This window comes from Perognathus longimembris, chromosome 13, assembly GCF_023159225.1.
Source record: "Perognathus longimembris pacificus isolate PPM17 chromosome 13, ASM2315922v1, whole genome shotgun sequence".
In the NCBI taxonomy this organism is placed as follows: Eukaryota; Metazoa; Chordata; class Mammalia; order Rodentia; family Heteromyidae; genus Perognathus; species Perognathus longimembris.
Genome location: NC_063173.1, coordinates 54,756,748 through 54,775,654, shown reverse-complemented (window position 1 = coordinate 54,775,654; position 18,907 = coordinate 54,756,748). Strand labels below are relative to the sequence as shown.

The 18,907-nt window shown below is 58.4% G+C and overlaps 1 protein-coding gene across 1 annotated transcript in view; it reads right to left on the bottom strand.

The window, feature by feature from the left end:
- Dagla (diacylglycerol lipase alpha) overlaps nt 1-18,076 on the bottom strand; it is a 59,551-nt gene extending 41,475 nt beyond the window's left edge. The window contains exon 1 of the mRNA XM_048360629.1: nt 17,959-18,076. The gene's annotated coding sequence lies outside the window, so the exon portion shown is untranslated. The remainder of the gene's footprint in view (nt 1-17,958) is intronic.
- Between the last annotated feature and the right edge of the window lie 831 nt (nt 18,077-18,907).

Here is an 18,907-nt window from a genome sequence, read left to right as displayed (position 1 = left end):
GCCGGGGGTGGGGTGGGGTGGGGTGGGCACGATGCTAATGGAGCAGTAGATATGAGGCCTGCAGAAATGCTGGGTGCCCAGAAGCCATGGGCCACCTGCTTATTACCCTCACCCAGCTCCGCCCGTCTCCTAGAAGGGCAAGTCGTTGGTGAACAGCCAGGCAGGGGTGAGAGACAGGGCAGATGCAGGGCTGGGAGAAGCGAACACTGGGACCTCCGCTCTGCCAGCAGAGGCGGCACCAGACACGTGTGCAGGTGGTCCCGCATGCGGCCACCTCTGGGACCCATCACGTTTGGCCACCGTCTTTTGGGGGAGGAGGTGACCTAGGGAAGAAAGTGCTGGTCTTTTCCTACCACACTGCCCAAAGAGGGGCGGGACAGTGGGCAATAGAGAAGAAGGGGCAGGGCCTGGGCTCTTGCCATCTCCCTTCCTCACACCCTTGCTCAGAGCAAGGTGACAGGGCAAAGGACCCAATAGGAGACAGGCTGGCTAGGCAGCTTGGGCTCTGAGCAATGGCTGGGTTGCTGGGGCCAGGGTTGTGTAAGTGACACCTGTGTGGGGGCACGCAGCACAGGGCTCGGCACGAACAAGCACCTCACATTGTGGATGCTGGTGGAATCAGGACAGATATTCACCCCACCCCTGCAAGACCCGACCAGGAGGAAAAGACAAGCTAGCAGGGCTGCTCCAAACCAGGACAGAGAAAAACCTGGGCCGCCATGGCTCTGTCTGGGGCTTCTGTGATTAGAGGACCCTAACTGAATCTTGTCCTGAGGTGAGAGTGAACAGCAGGCCCAGAGAAGGCAGCGTGCTCTTCCTCTGCTCCGCCATGTACCACCGCTGACTACTCTGCGGGCAGAGAGCTCTCGGGCCTCCGTGCCTTTGCACGGCTGTTCTCGGCCCAAGATGCCCTTTTCAATGTTGTCCTCCAGGGAATGCTTCAGCATTTCCAGGCTTAACCCAAATACACCAGCTCCTCAGCCCCGCCCCTGCTCCAGATGGACCAATCAGTGTCCTCTATTCCGGGCTCCCTGCATACATAGCATCTCCTGGTCCCTGGCACCTCACACAGCACCTGGTGTCTAGCAGCTGTACAAGGCCCAACCCCGCCTCCTTGCCGGGCTCAGGTCACGCTGCCTGCACACTGGGTCAAAGAGCCTCCGAGTCAGCCAGCGGGCAACCAGCACCCCCGAGGAAGCCGGTGTGAGTATGAGGGTCCTGCTCCTTTAGAAACAGCCCACCCAACATGCACCACACTTCACCCACAACCAGAAGAGGCTCTGGGGACCTGCAGGCTGCCTCCTCGTCTCCCAAACGCAGAAACCAAAGTTAACCGGGGGTGAGCAAGAGAAGGGAAGTGCACCGGAACTGCAGGGAGAAAAGCAGTTGTGGCTGCCATCTGCTGTGAGCAAGATGCTCGGAGAACACGCGCTCCTCGCGAGGTCTCCCAGCCAACTCGGGAGGGCGGCGCCGCCCCTCTGCAGATGGGAGTGGGCGGTTCAGCCAAGCCGGCAGAGGCCACCGAGAGGTACCAGGGCCTGTCCTACCCATTCAGACCCACTGGGCTGCCCCTGCCCGACCTGTTTCTACCAGATAGGATCCAGGGACCCAGCCCAGGACACGAGGCATAGCCCGCTACTTCTAGGGGTGCCACCAGCTCTGGGGAAGCAAGTCCACAGTCAACGATGCTAACTTAAATATGAAAATAACGAGGATAATAACGTCAGCTATGGTGTATTTGTTTATTGTGTGTTTATGTATTCCCAGTCCTGGGAAGTTCTGGCCATGATCACTCGTCACCTGATCATTCCCAGAGGCAAAAGAAATACAGGTCCAAGGGAAGGCTTGGCCACTTGATTATCGCCGGTCCTCAGCGCCATGCCGTCCTACTAAGTGCCTCCATACAGTTCATTTGAAAGCAGCACCCTTCACAGGCCCAGTGCAGAAGGTTCTGGAAAGTTCACCGGACATCTCCCCCCCCACCACTCCCTCCCCCCATGGTGTCATGCTGGCCTTGGTGCTCCCCATACTCCTGTTCGGTGCGCCAATGTTAGAACCAGGCAGGGCTCAGAAGGCTGAGCAGGGCCTCCCAGCCCAGCTCCTTCCTGGGACGCCCCGCCCTGCGCCTGCACGCGGAGGAATGAGCGAGATCGGCTGGCCAGATGTGCCGGCGGGCATTTAGACACTCTGCCGTCACGGTCGCGGCAGCTGCCCCCTGGCACCGGGCCAAGAGAAACAGCAGCATTTCTCACCAGGCCAGGCCGGTGGGGTAGGAGCCGAGAAGCTAGCCTGCCACATCCAAACCATGCCAGGGTTGCAAATGTCACCCGGGGAGGCTGCCACGCAACCCAAGAAACCAGGGGCCGGCCGGCAGCCCTGCTCACTGGTAACAGGGAGGCAGGGACTCTGGGGCCAGGCACCCAGAACTGCACATCCTACCCCACCCCCAGCTTGTCCCAGCAGCGCGGCTGCCACCCCCACAGGCCTGCCAGCAAGCCACCAAGCACTCCAGTTCTGTCTGCTCGTCCTCCCCCGCCCCCCCCCACGCCGTGATTGCGACACCTCCGTCCTACGTCCTACTGACGGCGCCTGCGTGCCCCCAGTGTGCACAGACCCGGGCGGGTCTGCCTGGGAAGGGGGACTGGGGAGAGCTTCCAGTCTCTCCTTCCTCTCTGGGGTCCTTGGCCCTGGTGAGGTCGCTGTGCTGACCCCCTCTTCCTGCCTCTCACAGGGCTGGGCCTGGCCCACCCGCCCGCCTATGATGCGCCTCTTCCTCCAGCAGCCATCCCTGGCTTCCCTATTTCCCCCCCCCACCCCCCACCCCCAGCCTCTTGGCAGGAGCAGATGGGGGAAGGCATTTGGCCCAGGGGATCTGTGAGAACAGCCAGCCATGCTGGGACCCTGGCCCTCACTCCTATGCTGGAACCTGGGGGTGGCAAGCCCAGTGGAGTGAGGGGCACTGGGAGCTCTGGGAGGGGAGCTGCCCACAACCTACAGGGAAGGGGAGCCCCCCCCCCCACTTTGCCCCGATCCTAGGACTCTGTGTGAGTCGCTGTCACCACAGATACCTTCACAAATAACTCCTGCCTCGGTGGCGGAGGCACAGCCAGGCCGAGGGTGACTCAGCCAGGGAAATCCCAGCACCCGCACCAGCACCACCGCTGGGGAGGCTCTGCTCGCTGACACCTAAGAGGGGGCGTCCAGCTCCTCCCGCAGGGGGCGAGAGGAACACCTGGGCTCCCCCACCCCCCATTTCCTGCTCCTTGACAGGGGAGCCAGGCGGGGCCAGGGCATGCAGAAGTCACAGCCGGAGCTGAGCCCTGCCAGGGCCATGAGCACCCCAGCCAGAACCCCGACGGCTGTCTTGGATCCAGAGAAGGATACAGGATGGAGAGGAGGCCAAAGCCAAGGCCAATACCAACGCCCTCCCTAGGCAAAGGGGCAAGAAAGGCTGGAGAGAGACAGGTACAAAGCCTCAGAGCAAGACATCTCTGCCCTGGAGAAGTGAGAGCAATGGCCAGGTCCGCAAACCCACCAGACCGGTTGGTGCTCAGGGCCACCTGGCCGCCAGCTCCCTGTGCCTGCACGAGGTGCACAGAAGAAGCATGGCCGCCTTTGGTGGCTGTGGCTGGATCTGCCTTGGCTGGATCTGCCTGGGGATGGTTTTTCCTTCCTCCTCCTCCTTGTTACTCTATACCCCCTCCCACCATGTATATGAGGACAGTGAGGTCATGGGGTGCTCTGAGTTCAAAGACCAGGGTGGGAAAGCAGACCCAGGAGCACCATTGCCTAAGACCAATGCCAGGCTGGGGCCCACTCACTGCTCAGCCATGCCGTCAGAGAAGACGAATAGCAGAGCTGACCACGGTGTGTAGCAAGAGGAAGGCAAGGATGGCTCATCTCTCTCACCTCGTGTGCAGGGCCCCTGGCCAGCAGAAGCCTGCCTCATGCTTCAGCCCCGACCTGGGTGCTGAGCACCACCACAGCTTCCGACTCCTGCTCTGGGACGCCTCTGGTGGTAACAGGTTGAGGGTGCACAGAGGCCCAGAGGTGCTTTCCTGGCATTGTGGGTATCCAGGCCCTGTGCTCCCTGGGCAGCCAGAGCTCATGCTCAGGCTTCTCCTGCTCCCCACCGGCTTTGATCTTCAGGCTGGGGCTGGGCTTTCCCCCTCCCTGTGATTCTTCCTGAAGCCCAGGCCTCTTGCACTCCTCAGGCAAGGAAGTGGGTGGTGGGAGAGATCCAGAAACCCATCCGCTCTTTTGAAAGAAGACTGAAAACATGTGACCACACAAATCTCCTGGGTTTACTTAAATGTCTTTCAAACAAATGCTTGAATGGATTTCTCCCACCCTCTCTCCCTCCCCACGGAGCCACTCAATGGAAAACAGTAGCTCAAAGGACTGAGACTCCAGGCTGCTGGGGCTGATGGAATGGGTTCTCAGACACAAAGCCTGGCAGGAGCTCACAAGGCAGCCGGGGCTAGGAAAGAATGAAAGGCAGACACCTGACCAGGAGGCCGCAGAGGGGTGTAGGGTGTGAGGGGTGGGGAGGGGCTTGGCGGGGGGGGGGGGGGGAGGGAGGCCAACCTCAGGTTCAGGATGGCTCAGAGGCCCAGCCCTGTGCAGTCAGGGGACACACCTGTGTCCCAGAATCACCCGTCTCCATCCTGCAGCTATAGCTACGGAGGCCTGGCTGTCCCTGCTCAAGCCCTGGCCTGGAGGGCCTGGCCACAGTGGCCACTCAGACCTCACAGGGGCAGACAGGAGAGACAGTCACAGCGAGCAGAAGTTACTCCAAAAACCAGGCAGGGTGGCAGGTGTCTGAAGGCGAGCAACTCCCCAAATCAGAGCCTGAAGGCCTAGGGAAGACCAGAGTCCAGGGCCTCCCGAGTCCCCAGAACTTTACAGATAAGGACCCTGAGCCCACAACAGTGCACCGAGCCGCTCAAGAGCACAACGCTTTGGGCTTTTTCCTGTTCTTGACAGCCTCGTTCATCCACCATGGCATCCTCAAGGCGGCCTATGTGCCTAGGCTCTGGAGTTGAGGTTTGGGTATCTGGGTGACACCGTGATGAAATTAGCACTCTGTCCCCAGAGTCTTGCAAGCCTGCTTTGACTTTCCCTCCCTGTCATCTGCACAGAGGAATAGACAGGAGAGACAGCACGCAGGACTTCCCGGAGGTGAGAAGCAGGGCGAGGGTCAGCCCTGCATGCAGGCAGACCGGGCCTGGGAGGCTGGGATGTCGCCACGTGGGACCCGATGGATTTATGCTCACATTCCCCCCACCCCCCTTCTTATTACAGAACGATGTTCTACCTAGAAAATAGAAGCCAGAAGAAACACAGCAAAATAGATATCACCTGAGATCTCTCTAGGAAACCATTAACGTTTTTCCAAGTCTTTCTTTTTTCTCTGCCCAAGCCATACTTACCACTCCCCTCCCATGCCACAGAACTAGAAAAGTGAACTTCCTTTTTAAAAATTAACCTTTTTTTTCATCGCCATCTTCATGCCTTACAGTAGAATGACTATAATTTATTCATTCAACTCTCAGGCTTTTTCCCTCTTCTAGCTGCAAGAAAGCCCCTGCAGGGAGGCCCGGGGCCAGGCTGCTCTGGGCTCCAGGTTCAACAGCAGGACCAAGCCAAAGTCTGAGTACTTCTTGGTTGTGGCCACACTTTATGCACAGGGTTGGGGAGCAGGGAGTGGGGGTTCTTCCCTTCACCACAACTCTCAGGAAGGAAATGATTCCCAGGGACACTCGAACTTGAACTTGTACGAGATACCAAGCCCATCAGCTAATAGCAGATTCCTTGGGAAGACTTTGCAAAGTACTCTGCAGGCTCCAGAAGGCAGGCTGTGGACCATAATAGCCTCTAAATGCTGAACTCTCAACAGAAGACTCAACTATCTAGGTAGAAGATGGATTCTCTATTATTTTCCTGACTGCTAATATTCTGCATCCTCTTAATGAACATTCAGGTTATTCTCAACGGTCTGCTTTTATCAATCAGGGAAATATGTAGACATACATACTGATTCACAGGTCCTCATCCAGCATACCTCAATCATGGAGACCACGGTGGGCCCTGGAACCTGCATTTTATCACATTCCACTCTGGCTGAACCTGTGGTGCTCTGGTGCTAGGGTTGACTAAACTACACTCAAAGCCACCCTGCTGCTGGGAACCAGTGGCTCACATCTGGAATCCTAGCAACTCAGGAGGCTGAGATTTGAGGGTTGTAGTTCAAAGCCAGCCCGGGCAGAAAAGTCCATGAGACTCTTATCTCTTAATAGACTACTCAGAAAAAGCCAGAAGTGGCACTGTGGCTCAAGCGATAGAGTGCTATTGTTGAGTACAAAGAGGCTCAGGGACAGTGCCCACGCTCTGAGTTCAAGACCCAGGCCTGGCCCAAAAAAAAAAAAAAAAAAAAAAGCTATCTGTCCTGGCAGTGATCCTGCCCAGGATTCCCACCCGAGGGTGCAGAAGTGTGGCTTCGAGAGCTGGGCACATCGTGGACTCAGGGCTCCTTCCCAGAGCCAAATGGATGGGCAATGAGGGAGAGTTTGCGTTTCTTGTCTGTCCCTGGGTGGTGGTGCAGGTTGAGTAACACCCAGGTGGGTACCTGGGCCGGTGCTGGTACTGAGCGGATGCAGTCAATGGGCACCGCTGATCTAGATGGTTTATCGCTGCAAGCACTTGCTAAACACCAAACACCATGCCTTGGCATGGCCCACTGCGGGTCCATGAGCCAGCAGCAGCCCGCTGCTTTTGAGAAATTAGATTCAAGCCAGGCGCTGGGAGCTCGTGCTTGTAATCCTAGCTACTTGGGAGGCTAAGATCTGAAGACTGCAGTCTAAAGCCAGACTGTCATCTCCAATTAACCAGCCAAAAAACAGGAGGGGAGGAATGGCTCAAATGGTAGAGTGCCAGCCTCGAGTGAAAAAGCTCAGGAACCACGCCTAGGTCCTGAGTTCAAGCTCCAATACTGGCACAGAAGGAAAGGAAGAGAGAGAGAGAGAGAGAGAGAGAGAGAGAGAGAGAGAGAGAGAGAGAGAGAAAGAAAGAAAGAAAGAAAGAAAGAAAGAAAGAAAGAAAGAAAGAAAGAAGAAGGAAGGAAGGAAGGAAGGAAGGAAGGAAGGAAGGAAGGAAGGAAGGGAGAGAGAAAGAGGGAGGAGGGAGGGAGGGCAAGAAAGAAGGAAAGGAAAAAAGAAAAGGAGAGTGAAAGAGAAGAAGGGAGGGAAGGAGGAAGGGAGGGAGGAAGGAAACCCAGGCACTTGTCAGGGGTACACATGGAAGTCCATATGACCTGAGCTGTAGCCTTCATCAGCAAACTTCCTTTGTAATAGGCCAGAGTGAAAACAGCACCGCGCGGAGTGCTGGCCAAGTGACTGTACAGAGTCCCCATGGTGCAGGTGGGGACAGCAGCTGAACTGAAATGACTCGCCAGGGACTCACTACCACCAACAGCAGGAGCTGTGACAGGAAGCCAGCCGGTCCTAACGCCCTGCCCCAGGGCCTGTCCCCTCCCTTCGCCTCCCAGGCAGGCCCCCTTCACCTGCAGATCAGGCTGCAGGCAATGGTGCCCGCCTGGTCCTCCCCTGCACGGCAGGCCCGAGCTGACCTCACTGGCTGTGCGAAGCCAAATTCATTCCCCACGGCCTCTGCTCTGTCTGCAGTCTGCAGCCCGGGTGGGGGTCTGCCGCCTCCAAAGCCCAAAGGCACAGTGGGGGGCAGGAAGTGGGATCTGGGGCGGAGGAACCAGGAGCTCAGTTTAGTCTGAGGACATTCTTTCTTCGCAGCCAGCCCCAGTTCTGTGTGCCTTTTTGAAAGGAAGTAGAGAATAGCTGCGTTCAGCCCAGTGAGGCCGGCCTCTTTCAACGTTCCAGTTGCTGCCATTTCCAATTACAACTTCAGAGGGCTCCTATAATTTATACATCCCAGGATGCACTGCTCCAGCTGCTTTATGATGGGAGTTCATTACACCATTAAGGTTAAACTTTTATAAAGTACCGAGCAGGTGGTGGGCCGGACGCCTGGCTTAGTTACCGCTCCCAGAAGCCTGCTGAATGGGGTTCACCTGGGGAAGGGAAGGGAGGGTGTAAGGCTCTCTAAAGGGGCCAAGAAACAGAGAAGGCAGCTCCTGAGGTGCCCAGGGCCTCCATTATCCTGTTTATTAAACTGCACAGTATAGCAGGCAGGCTGCAAGGAGAACAATCCGAAACAGCTCAGTGGCACTGGCAGGGGGCATGCGGGGTAAGGAACGATCCAGTGTGAGCCTGAAAGGCATCTGCCTGGGACAGGAGATGCGAGGTCTGTGGAGAGCTGGGCTTGCAAGGCAGATGCGGGAGCGGACTCTGGCCACAGCCGACCCACACGTGGGGGATGGACGTGGGGCTTCGGGGGAATGAAGGAAGCCAAAGAGGGCCTTCCCTTGGTGGAAACTCTGGGCTGGGGTGGTGGTGGTGGGGTGGGGGGGGGAAGGGATAACCTTGAAAGCAGGGGCCAGACACCAGCTGTAAATCCAAGGCTTCTAGCACATTCCCCGCGACTCTTCTTCAGGAAAGCTGAGGTCCTGTCCTTGTGTTCCACTGTGGCTCACCACGGGCGTCCCCTCCCAAAGGGACCCCGGGACTGTCCTGAGCAAAGGGCCTGGGGCAAGTGTCACTGCTCTTTGTGTCATGTTGTTAACACTTGAAGCACTCCCAATAGGGAGAACACCCCAGGAAGTGTTGCTGTTGTGGCTGATGTCAGGGCTGTAACCTCCGTTGGAGGTCCAGTCACTAACGGGAAGTCACAAGTGACAGAACTAGTCCGGGCTCCTCACCGCCTGGCCCTGGTCCCGGGGACATGGCAGATGAAGACCAAGTTTGTTTTCTGAAGTACAAAAGTGAAAGGGCCCATGAGAAGAATTTCTTGGCCCCACTAGTGGAAAAGCCTCCACCTGGCTGGTGTCTGGGCTCCCAGGAGCCCACTGCCACCCTGGCCCCACTCCTCGGTGTCCTCAAACCAGGAGATGCTGGTGTGCTGGAACCTCAAGTCTCAGTGCCCGTGCCCCGGTGTCCACTGGGTCCTTCCCTAGTCACGAGAGAGGACTGATTGTGTTCCTGCCTGCGAGGGGTCAGCGGGTCAGCTCAGAGCGCCCCCCCCATCCCCCAAGTCTAGGATGCATGAGCTGACCCCTAGGCGGTTCCCTCCCAGCCCTAGGACAGCCCGAGGGGCTGAGCAGCTTTGCCCAGGGAAGCTCACAGGGGCACTGGGAAGAAACCGGCTTCCCACAAAGGCCCCAGGAGAGGAAAAGTTAGACAAAGGAAAGGGCCGGATGGAAAAGGCGCCAAAGGGAAGGAACCAAAAAGAAGCCGGGGGGGTGAAGGGGGGACAGGCTGGGAAGGCCAGCCTTGGCGAACTCCGGGCGTGGGCAGGGAAGATGCCAGAGGGCGGCTGGCGCCTGCCAGTGTTGCGGAGTGGAATGGATGCTGCAGGAGAGGGACGTCCAGGAGGCCTGGCCTGGCAGGAGTGGGGCAGGCTGGCCCGAATGCCAAGAAAGGGAGTGGCCTGTCAGCCTTGGCACCCACCTGGCCTGAGAGAACACTCAAGCCAAGTCCTGAGAACGACTGACAGCACTTGGCATGTGGATCGAGGGGAGAGGATCCCATGTGGGAGCGGAGGAATCAGAGAGAGGTCAGGAGCCTGCCCAAGGAGTGAAAGACTCAGAGGAAGCTGTGTCCCTGGGGAAGCCTCTGTCCCCGGGCCTCTGCTGGACCCAATTCAAAACAGGAGAGAATGAACCAGAAGCCTCTGACCCAGGCACTCAGGGGCAGCCGGTTCTTGGAGACACACGGGACACTGAGGGTTACAAATCCCCTGCAGCTGAGAGCTCAGGGCCTCCATGCTCCCCCCCCCCCCCACCGCCCAGAAACAGCAGTGGGGCACAGGGCAGTGGGGGGGGGGGGCTGAGTGGATGAGTGGAGTGGTAACTGGCCGCAGGGCGTGCCGGAGGAGCCTGATGTCATCCCAGCCCGCAGCAGGAAGAAAACTTGGGAAGTGAAACAGACCGTCACCTAACGGCAGCCGGACCACAGCTTTCCAGTGACGGGTGCCAGGCCTGCCCCACCCCTGCCCTGAGTCAGACTGAGGGTGCAGCCCTCTTCAGAGGGCCCCCGGCGGGGGGGTGGGGGGAGTCAGGCAGCCTTGTAGCATGGGTTGCGTCCCAGGGCTCTAACCAGGCACTCGACGGTGCTCCCTGGTGCTCCCCGGCTCCCTGGCCCTGTCGCTGGGGTCCGGTGGAGCTCCGAGGAGAAGGCAGTAGATTCCTAGCGGCTGACCTGGGCATCCTGCCTCGCACGCGGAGGCTGGCGGGCGTCTGGCTTTCTGTATGGACACCGACCGGACTCACCTCTTCAACCAGGCTTCCGCATGCTTGGAGGGGGGCAGAGCACTGCTGCTTGCTCCAGGAGCTAGCCATCTTTCCTCCTCACCAAACCCAGCCTGCATCAACCTAGTTAAGAGGAGGCATGGGAGACGAGGGGAAGTAGGGCTCAGAACCCCAGAGGGCCCTCGGTGCTTCCAGACATGGCTCAGCCAACTAGGATTCCAGGCCAGGGCCCGGCACCCCCTCTAGGGGCCTCCTGACCCTCTCCCGGTCCTACAGGGTCCTGGGGCGAGTTCCTGGTGGCTGGGGAACCACAGAATTCTCTCGCAACCTGTCCAGGGTGAATTGGAGGGTGGGTGTAGCTGGCCTCGGTCTGGGTTTATGCGCCCAGCCTTACGCATCCCTGGCCTGACAGGCCACAAAGTCTGAACCCTCCGCCAGCCCATCTTCCCCAAGCCCCTTCCATCCAGCCTTGAACATGCCGCAGCCAGCGAGCATAAACATCACTGCTGCCGCTACACCAACAGGGCGGCCGAGGCTTTGAAAGGATGATAAACAACGCATCCAACAGTGCCGAGAACGGGGGCCCGACCCCACATTCCATGCCCTCTCTCCCAAATCACCCCTCCTATGGGAGTGGGCACTTTTGAACCTCCACACCCCCCCCCCCCCAGCAAAGAAGGGAGCCTGACACAGGCCAGACAGGAGGCAGGGAAGGCGCGTTTTATAAACAAGACCGGACAAATAAGCAGGAGATGGGGAGAGAAGCAAATTCCAGGGGAGCCTGTGGGCGCAGGCCCCGCCTCACCTCAGCGGGGCACATTTCTAAACGTCATCTATAAAATGGGCTCATGCCACCTGCTCCCCTGGGAGCTTAAGAGCGTGAGAGGAGCCAAGATGCACCGAGAGGCACGTGGTTAGCATGGCACCGGTATCAGTGCGCAGCCAGCACGAGGTCACCTGGGTCCTCGCTCTTCAGGGAGGAAGGCCACACAGGAGTGCAGCCCCCCCGCCCCCCGCACAATCTCACGGTGACCCCAGGACACAAAGGAAGGCTTCCTGGAGGTGGCTTGAGCAGCCCCCGACCCCGCCCCCCCCCCCACACCAGGAGAGGCAGGGTGTGGCTGTGACTCTGGACCAAGTGCAGACCCTGGCTCTCCACCAGACTTCTGTGTGTTCCTGAGCAGGCGTGACTCAACCCTCTCCAAGCCTTCTATAAGAAGAGGCCATGTGGAGGACGTCCGTTCTCTGTCCTTCAGCTGGATTCAGTCCCTGAAGCACTCACAGATGCAAACTACCATCACCATGATTGTCATCATTGTTATTTTGTGGCCAAGCAAAGACTCCTATAGATAAACTCCTGGTGCCTTCTTAAACCCCAAGCTTGAAAGGATTGACACAAGCCCAGCCTGGGGCTCTGGGGCCAGGGGCACGAAGCCCACCCTCCAGGAGGTCTGTCCACCAGGGGGGGAGGGGCAGGGCCCATAATGAAGGCATATCAATAATGAATGAACCTTGAGTGGGAGTCCAGGAACATCAATCATAAATTAATTAAATGGCTCCATAAGAGACCAAGACAATGAGTCTACTGGGGAGGCATTAGAACCAGGTGTCAGGCTCCAGTAACACCTCAAAAGTTCCGCTGCTAGGAAGCCAGGGTCCTGCACTCCCTCCCACCCAGCCCCCAGCTCAAAGAACTCTACTGTTGAAAGCCGTTTTGATGAAACTTCCCAGAATAGTAACCTCCTGGGCTGAACTCAGGCAGGCAAAATTTTAAGGGGTAATTTGGTGAGAAAAATGATCAGACGACTGGAAATAAGTGCCAGCAACATCAGAACCCCTCTGTGTGGCCCTCGGGGATGGAGAGCCTCGTGGGGATCTTTGAAAGACACCCCCTCTCCCCGAACCCCACCACCCCTCTCACACCCTGGCCTGGTACCACAGAAGTCACTAACTGAAGGTCAAAGCCGGGAGCTGGAGGGGGAAATCCCTTGGTCAGACGCAACCGGTACAGTGTTCCAGGCCCTGCCTCCCACCTTTTGCCGAGCCTGCTTACCTCCCCTCTACAGCTCGACAGACTTTGCTTCCTCAGCATAGACCTCCCGCCCTCCCCACCCCCTGCTCCCCGCTCCAGTCCCCTCCCCCTCTGGCACCTGCTGCCAGATGCCTCTTGCAGGAGGGTATCGGATCCTACCCCCTGGCTCAGGACAGCTCAGTGACTGGCAAGTTTTCTGCAGGTGGAGCCCCAGCCTCTGGTCCCCCTGTTGTGACCCTGGGGACCCAGCTCCCGCCGCAGCTCACCTTCCCGGCCACGGGTGACCCCCTGTGCCTCCTCCCCCAGGAGCATCTTTTCTGGCGTTCATTCTTGCTGGTCCTGAGGGAATTTGGGTCAAAGGCCACGCATGGCCACCTAAGTCTCCCCAGATCACCCCTAGTTCGAATGACTTCCTCTTATCTGACCTCCGGTAGCACCCACTTCTTTCTACAAATACAGTGCCTTCCCAGGAGGTTTTTGAATCCCTTGAGGGCAGAATCCATGCCATCTAGCTCCAGGCTCATCAGCAGGTGTTCCAGAAATAACTGCCCCTGAGTCTCGAGGAGGTGATGCCAGAGTAACTGGTTGTCCTTTCGCAACCCTACCTGGCAGATAAGCGGGTTCTACTTCCAGGCCAGGGAGGAACACAGGACCCGTCACACCTCTGTGCTAAACTATGCCGATCATGACGTAACCCTTTTTGGTGAAGAAGGATTCTGGCTGCCAGAGCCCAGAGCACTCGCTGAGTGCTTGCTTTGAGCGGAATGTCTGCTTGCCAGACTTTGGTGGTGGAATTCTTACAATGCCTGGTGGAATTCTTACAAGTCTGTTGGGGTGGGGTGGGGTGGGGTGGAGACTGTCCCCATTTGACAGATAAGGAAACTGAGGTGTGGAAAGAGAACAAGACTCAGATCTCGGTCACCACCGCTACTCCTCGTCCTATGTTTAGCTGCCTAAAGGAGGTGGGCGTGTGTGAGCTGCCCCCAGGTAGTTCACAGATGGCTGGTTCAGAGCCACACTTCCAGCCTGGGCTTCCTTCTAAGAAATACAGAGAAGGCAGGGTACAGGTGGCACACGCCTGTAGTCCTAGCTACTCTGGAGGCTGAGATCTGGGGATCGAGGTTCAAAGCGCCAGCCCAAGCAGAAGTCTGTGAGACAGTGTTTTGTCTCTAACTCTGTGCTCAAATAGCAGAAAGAAGGGCAGAGGTGGGCAGAGGTGAAAATTATTTTTGATTTGGACCATGTGTACCTCTCATAAATCATGGACACCTGGACAACAGAATTTTCTACAACCACTAAATTTGTTTTGTATCGTGCTAAATAAAAGTAAGTAAATTAAAAAAAAAAAAAGAAGTCCGTGAGACTTATCTCTAAGTAACCACCAGAGCCAGAGCTGTGGCTCAAAGCAGTAGAGCACTAGCCTTGAACAAGAAGAGCTCAGGGACAGCACCCAGGCCCTGAGTTCAAGCCCCGTGATTGACAAAAAATAAAGAAATACAGAGAAAGCATAATCACGGGAAGTATGAATTCCCCCCCCCCCAACCATGTCCCTTCCCCACCAACGAGGCCACCCCCTCCTTGGGCTCCGCTGTTCCCTCCGGAGGCTGCTGGGAGCCCAGCAACACCCCATTCCACATACACCCACCGCCACCAGGCCAGCCAGACACTGGAGCCCACAAATTCCCACGGCAGCAGCCGCTCACACCCCCTCACCCCTCACATCCCACAGACGTGTGCGGCTTCACACACGTGCGCCCTTGTGGAGGGGACAGCCCATCCCCGGGTTCCTCAACCACGACACCCTCACCCCCTCACCCACAGGGTCCCCAGCTTCCATCCACCTCCTTCTCCCACGATTTCTGAGCAACTTTCTGGGTCTTCCAGAGCTGATCCGGCCCCTCCCCCCTTTCTACTTCCCCATCTAACCCCAAAGATGAAGCATCGCCCAAGTCTGGATCAGAAAGGAAGAAAGAAAATGAAGATGAACAGGTTTCAGCCCTGCGCTCCAGGGGAGGAAACCACATCCTCCCCCGTCCCGGGCGCCGTGGTTGTAAGAGATTTATCTTTCCCTGACCACAGACTCGTTGATATTTCCCCCAGCGCTCCTTGCCCGCGCCGCTGGAGGGTAATGTAAAGCCATTCTGGTGAGGAATTGCCCGAGATAGAGGCTAGACCCACAGGTGATTAACCACTGAGGTTTCCCTCTGGCCTGGGGACACACCTTCAAGCCACAGCCAGCTGACCTGGTGCCCCCCAGTTCTAATCAGCATCTGCTGGCCGGCTTTGCCCCGTTCTCTGGCACCCCTCAAGCACAGCAGCCTGGCATAATGATTTATGGGCAGCTGAGGAAGAAAAGGTTGCCAGAAGCTGAGTAAAGCAACTTTTGGAGAAACATGGACCAAAAAAAAAAAAAAAGAACAGAATTGGGGAAAAAAAACAAAAACCAAAACCACCCGCATCAGCTCTGGAGGGCACTTGATGTCCACTCCCATGCCACTTGCTCCTTGAGTCTGTCCATACTAACATCTGGATACAACATCTTGGTCACCTGTCTGGGTTCTCTATGGCCTCAGATCCTCTCTCTCCCACCACCACCCCAAGATTAGGTCAGAAAGCTTGCTGTACTTTGGGGGAGCTGAGGCCAATTCCTCCTCCCCACATCTTTCGATCTGCCCCGCCTGCCGAGCTGGGCAGAATCCCAACGCCCCAAGCAGATGGCAAGGGGTGGCGGCAAAGGGTTCCTGAAGCCCCAGACCATAAGGCTGAGCCACAACTCAGAAGCAACGGGCGGCGGTGCGGAGGGTGAGCTGAGAGGACCTGAGCACGGCGTATTCCTGGCAGGGAGGCTGGAGGTTTTCCTCCTGCGCGGACTCGATTTCCCAGCGCTTTCCAGGGAGGAGCTGACATGCCAAATCATTCCCCCAAGACACAGAAAGGCACTGCAGGAGCACGAAGAGGGCCTCAAACGCCCCTCGCACCAGCCCTGGAGTGACCATGAAAACACTTGCAATGCCAGGCAGTGTCTTGTTGGCAGCCATTGGGACAGGGCGAGTCTCCAGCACGGGGGGGGGGGGGGGGGCGGTCAGTGCACCACCCTGGGCCTGGCAGGGCACATGTCCTCCTTCAACTCACATGGTTTGGACACTGCAGCCTGGACACAAGGCAAGAACGTTCTGCCTCCGGGAGTAAAGCTTGTGAAACGGGCCGCTGTCTACAGCCGACAATCACATGGAACGTTTGAGAAATGAGCCCTGTTTAGCAGACATACATTGCCTGGCACCAAAGCTACCATCGGTGGGGGTGAGAGGCTCAACTTCGCTACCTGGGAAGGGCCTTCAACCAGATGTTGCAGCACATCAGGAGAGGTGTCATGAGAATGCCCACCGCACCTGTCGGATTACCTTCTAAGGAGGACCATCTATCTCTCCCACCGTGTGTCTGGGGCCTCAACCTCCCTTGCAGGACCAGCAAGCCCTGAGTGCACTGGGTAGACGCTCCCATCCACTTCACTTTCCTCAGGGCCGCAGCTTCCCCCCTTCCTCCCAATCGCTGATATGATTACTCCCACCCCCACCATTCTCAGAACTGGGAGCCAAGGGAAATTCTCATGAGAAAACACACACACTTCCCAAGTCTCCCTCCCACACAGGTACCCTAGATCTGTCAGCCGCCGACACCCCCCAGACCTTCCCAGAGGATGAAGCCTGTCTGTAGCCCAAGGGCCAAAGGCTCCTTCTGTGTGGGCCAGGATTCCACAGTTACGATGGCCACACTCGAACCGTCCTCGGGAGACCCAGGGCCTGGCTCCAGCTCAGTAGCTGACTCACAGTGTCAACAGATCCCACTTTTCCTACCAGAAGCAAGACCGCTCAGGGCCTCTAATTCCTCATGACAGGCCCTTGACCTTCCGCTCCCTTCCTCCCCAATCATAGTCCACACTGCCATTTGCTACAGCCACCTGGTCCCTTTACCTGAGGAGAAGCCCTGACCTCAGTCTTGTCTGCAGAGGGTTCCCACGTGGACTCTCCCCACTTTCACTCTCTGTGACCAACAGCTGGGTAAAGTGGCTCTGAGAAGTGAAGTGATCTGCTCAAGGTCACACAGCCAAGACTGGAATTCAAGTCATCTGGACCCAAACGCCCCAGACAGCACGCCAGCGTGAGGAAATCCAGTAGAATCACTTGGGCAAATGAGCAACCACACCGCCATCTCCAAAACCTCTCAGCCTTCTTAGGCATTCATTACTAAAAGCCTTTCCCAGACCCACCCAATACCACTTTTCTAAGAGATCCACAAAGCCTGGAAGATCTCCTCCACACCCTACAATGTCTCTGGGGATCTGGAAATGGCCCTTCTGTGAAGTAGGTCACCAGGCGACACCTCACCCAAACCTTCCCAAAGGATTGGTGAGCAGGGTGAAGATGGGCAAAATCCCAGCCTACTCCTGGTGACTGAAGCTTCTTTTTTTGTAAGCATCACTTCCCCCCACCCCCCTTCCAAAGTGGACCTCTGGACAGAAAGGTTTTCCAAAGCATCAAAAGAGACCCAACTTCCTGATAGGGAGAAGTGAACCCCGTGAACCCAGCGAGTAGGCAAGAGCCCAGGGACCCACTGACAGATCGAGAGCCCGCTCACCTGCTGGCTTAATGCACCTTTTTGGTTCTGACATGTCCCGGGAAGGGGACCACCAATGAGAGCCATTCACCCCTCCCATCTTCTCCAAAGTGGGATGGATTCAGGAGCCCCCTCGAACAACACATGCTACCTGGCTGGGTCTTGGTTCTGGGTCACCATGATCTCCCAGTATTCCTCATTCACATCTGTTTATAAAGGACACCAACCTTCTTGCAGTCCAGTGCACCCACGCTGGGCCCCGTGGCAGAGGCAATGGCCACGGCCATCCTCTCTTCCACCAGGGACTGTGGACCGTCAGTTCTCCCCACACACAATGGCATCGCACGAAGTCTAAGGCATTTCTCATAGTCACTCTTGGGGTTCAAATCACGCTGTGCCCACGGATCCTCCAAGCCCCCCCTGTCCCCGGAGCTGTGGCTCCAGACCGTGTCAAGACTAAGGCCAGAGCCCTCCTGACACCCAGGCCAAGGCAGCACTTTTCCACGCGCGTGTGCCCATGGCGCGGTCTCACCGGCGGGGGGGCCCCCCTCCCGTCCCCCGGGCACTCACCCTGACCCAGCCCCGGCGCCGTGCGCGTCACCTACCTGCACGGGGGGGCTGCGCCCGCCTCACACCCAGGCGGGGGTGAGTCTCCTGACACGCGTGCCCGGAACATCACGCTGCCCGGGGCCGGATCCACGCTGCCCACACCCGTGCCACGATGTCACCGTGCACAACCCCCCTCCCCCGTGCCCGAGGCACTGCGGACCTCACACCTGCCACGGGGCGCGCGTGGCAGCTGCACCTCCGCCCGCGGACCCGTCGGGCCGGGCACCGCGCGTCCCGGGCACTGCCCAGCCTGCCGCGCCGCCCGCACCGCGCCCGCGCCCGCGCCCCGGGCTCGCGGCCCGCCGCGCCCAAGGTTTCCCCTTACCTCCCGCCCGCCGCAGGGCTCGGCCCGCCGCCGCCGCCGCCGCCGCCGCCGCCGCCGCGACCGCCACCTCCATCCTGGGCTCCCCAAGGCCCCGATTCACTAACGCCGCTTCCGCAGGGCGCCGACGCCGGCGCGAAGGCCGCCTCCGCCCCACGGGGGGACGCTGCGTCCTTTACGTAAAACCCACTCCGCTGCCAGCGGTGACCATGGCGACGGCCGCGGCGCGGCAGCGCCCCCTGGCGTCGGGGAGGGGAGCGGCGCCGAGGCCCGGGCGAGCCGGAGCCTTTTGGCTGCGTGCGCGCGCGCGGGCCCCGGTGGTGCGTGGGGGCAGTGGGCGCGGGGCCCTGGCCTAGGCGGGGGCTCCGTGGGCAGATGGGAGGAGTTGGACCCACCGCATTGCATGCGGTAATGAGAGCTGCCTGAGTCCCCCCTCCTCCTTCAGGCCCCTCGTGACCGGGTTTAGCGTGGGAGAGGAAAAATAGCAAGTAGAATCCCTGCAGAACTGGTTCATTTGGGGGAAGGAGGAGAGATGGGTTCCACCTCCGGTGTGTGTGTGTGTGTGTGTGTGTGCGCGCGTGTGTGACAACACTGCTCGAGGAGTCGGAGCGCATCATCATCGTCATCTGCCCCCTCTCCTCCACCTCCCATCGGGTCCGGCCTCGTGCCCGGCATCCAGAGGGACGCTTGCCGAGGTCAGCCTGGAAAATTTGGGTAAAAGAAGAAACGCGCCCCTCCCGTTCTGCACACACGCCCATTCATTCACGCTGCAAGTTACTTAACACGCCTTCCTGAAAGCTGCTCTTCGGCGAGGGGCACCGCTTGCGTCCATGAGCTGTGCAGAACCCCACAAGTGGGCGGGTGTAAGGAGAAGCAGCCCCTGGGGCCCCTGCCCTCAAGGACCCCAGTTCCCCCCACCCCCCAGGGGAAGGGAGGTTCCCAAGAGAGTCTA